This window comes from Heterocephalus glaber, unplaced genomic scaffold (genome assembly GCF_053883595.1).
Source record: "Heterocephalus glaber isolate CG9 unplaced genomic scaffold, H.glaber_assembly_v1.0 deba00001720, whole genome shotgun sequence".
Lineage (NCBI taxonomy): Eukaryota > Metazoa > Chordata > Mammalia > Rodentia > Bathyergidae > Heterocephalus > Heterocephalus glaber.
Window position 1 is genome coordinate 2877800 of NW_028258433.1, and position 3309 is coordinate 2881108.

The 3309-nt window shown below is 40.7% G+C and overlaps 1 protein-coding gene across 1 annotated transcript in view; it reads left to right on the plus strand.

Annotated features, from left to right (window-relative positions):
• The window catches only part of Tex26 (testis expressed 26), a 44219-nt gene that overhangs the window by 40800 nt on the left and 110 nt on the right, over nucleotides 1-3309 (plus strand). The window lies entirely within an intron of this gene.

Below are 3309 nucleotides of genomic sequence, written 5' to 3' on the forward strand. Positions count from 1 at the left end.
AAAATCATAAACCAAAATAAACCTTTATTCCTTTAACTTTTGGGTATGGGATATCTTGTCCCAGTGATGAAGCTACGACACTGCAGCAGTTGCTGTACACAATGCATGTGCTGTGAAGGGTGTTCTCTCCCTTCTGTGAGCTCCTGGCAGGCTCACTGGAGAAAAGTCTGTGAAAGGAAGTGGGCTCCATGTACATGTGCAGCACTGCTGTTCACACTCTTGCCAGCCCATACTCAGCCTTTGTCACACAAGTAAGTGCTCTTGCTGGCTTCTTTCTGTTGTTGAGCCATTTTTGTCCCATATAGGCAAATGATGATGTCTGACCCCTCATCGCAGGAACTTAGCATGTGATAAAAGTGCCAGTACAAAACTACACAAGAAAGTGGTTTATTAAATAAATGTTACTGAAAACTCAAAATATGAAGAAAAGTATTTGTATGTTACTTTTCCATTAAAAATAAATTCCAGATGGATGAAATAAGCCAGTGTAAAATGGTAAAAAAGAAGGAAGAAGAAAGAAGGAAAGAAAAAGAAAAGAAAAAATTATCCAACTACTAGGAGAATTCCCTCTCTCTCTCTCTCTTCCTGGAAGCTCTCTCTAAACATGATGCAAATGCCAGAAAATTAAAAAAAGATATGGCTAAATTTGTCTATCTAAAAATTAAAACCTTCACTATGGCTAAAACTAAATAAAAGAACAACTCCCTTTCCCACCAAAATTGCCACCCTAAAAATATTTAGGAGACATTAACAAAGTAGTAGGGTAGCATTTTCAAATAGTTCTTACACATCAATAAGAAGTTAACAAATATCTCAGTGGAACAATGGCCAAAGATTGCCATCCTGGCAAAGATGAACCAAACAGTGCTCGGAAGGTGGGACAGGGCATCCTTTATGCATGGCTGCAGTGTGTGCTCGTTTCCTAGGACTGGTGTAACATGTACCATAAACCAAATGGCTTAAAACAAAGAAGGGTACTATCTAAAATTCTAGGGCCAGAAGTCAGAAATCAAGTTGTTGGCTGGGCCACGCCCCTCTGAAACTTGTAGGGCAGGACATTTCCCTGTTTTGTGTAGCTTCTGGTGACCTGGCATTCTTTGTTTTGCAGATCCATCACTCCAGTCTCTGCCTCTGTTGTCACACAGGTTTCCCCTGTGTCTCTGTATCTTCACATGGCCATCTTCCTTCTTTGTCTGTATAAGATTTCCTCTTCTCATAAAGACTGAACTTATATTGGATTAAGGCCTATTCTAATCCAGTACAACCTCATTTTAACTTGATTACATTTGTCAAGACCCTGTTTCCAAATAAGTTCACATCCACAGAGACTGGAAATTAGAAATTCAACATACCTTTGTGAGGGACACAATTCAACTTGAGTGTAGTAGGTTGGATACAACCTTTCCAAAAGGCAGTTTGGTAATATGCTTCAGAGTTCTGTTTTTAGGAATATACCTTAATGAGATCTTCAAACAAATTGAAAAAGTTATATAACCATTTTTTTGGTTTATAATCAAAGCACTACACAAAACCACAAAGCAGCACCTACAAGCTTCTTGTTCAACAACTGGGGACTATCAGTAAATTCAGTATAAATATCATGTACTCCTTTGGCTCTGTATTTATTGATATGGAAACAGTCTAGATGTCTTGCTAAGGGAAAAAATGTAGGTTGTAAAATGGTGTGATCCTACTTTTGTAAATTTGTACATTTTCCCATAAATGTGGAGCCTGAAAAGATTTTCAGCAAATTAACCAATTAAGAGAGAGAGTGGTGACTGGTGAGTGGAGTGAGGCAGAGAGAGAAGTCAGCCCACCTACTGGGACAGAACAGACTTTGGCTGGGAGATAGTTGCTGTGAACCAAACAAGAGCAAGGGAAGGACTGGGGCAAGACAAACCAACCCACAAAATCCCCACCGTGTACACATCCACCGCGGCTGATTTTATCGGGAAGACTTGATGTCAGGGTTCTATGATGGATAGTATCTCACGTCTAGCACTTAAAGTTAGTCTATCTCTGCTCTTTTTATAAAAATGGAGGAAAGGCCAAGGCAGAGAGCCGTTCAAAGACCTCCACACTCAGGGCAGATTGCTGAGCCTGCCCATAGCCAAACCGGAAGTGGCAGGGCCACTTACTGACTGTGAGATCTCGGGAGAGTCACGTCCTCTCTGGGCTTCTTTCCTCCTGTGTAAATGAGGATCACAGCATTTCAGGATGTTATTACAAGGGGGAAGTAGAGGAAGTATTTGGGAGCAAGTGCCAAATTGGAAAGTACTATTCATTCATTCTTAAACTGTGCAAGGCACAGTTCCAGCCTCTGAGGATTCACTGGAAAACATTATGAATTTATCTTCTGAAGGAAGAAAATTGATAACAAACTAATAGGTAAATGCAGGCTATGATGATGTACCATTGTATGTAGGAAAATGAATACAAATAATATATATATACACAAATAGGTGTTTCATATATGACATACCATGTAAATATAGAATACAGTGTAAAAATCAGGACTGTGAAGAAAAATTTAGCTAGCCAAGGGGGCCTAAGGGTTGCTGGTTTAGGTAGAGTGTTCAGAGAAGGCCTCTCTATAAGATGGCACTAGACTTACTGCTGGTAGAAAGGAGGGAGGAGCCTGTGGCTATCTAGGGGTAGAGGCTTCTAAGTAAAGGGAGCAAGTGCAGAGCCCTGCCTGTTCTCAGAAAAAGTCAATGTGGTTCCAATGATAGGTAAGGTCAGACAGGAAGATAGGCAGGCTGTGTAGGGACTCAGAAGCCATGCAAATGTCTTTGGATTTTACTTTGAATTAGAGGAAAAGTGTGGCAGGGTTTTGAGTAGAGAATTGACATGATCCAAAGTCTGATTAAAAAGATCACAGTTTTCTACATATGGTTGTGTAGGGAGGCAGAAATTAAAACAGGGGGAGCAATTAGGAGGCTAGGTGCAGGTCTGGGTGAGAGATACGGGTTTCCAAGCCTAGAAGATACTGGTGGAGAAAGTAAGGAGTGATGGGTTCAAATGGATATAGTACTATAAAGATAGAGTGGACAGGGATGGTGGGTGGACTCGGTGTATGTTTTAGAGAAAAAGATGATTCTGAAGGTTTTGCCCTAAGAAACTGCAAGAATGGAGCTGCTATCTGAGATGGGGCAGTAGGGGAGGAATGAGATTCAGTCTTGGACAACAGATGGCACCCAAATAATCAAAATATATGATTATTCTGATTGATTTCATCCTAACTGGGGAACTTTCAATACTAGAGTTGTTTTCCTCCTGATGTCACCTCCCCTGTCCTCAACCTCGCAG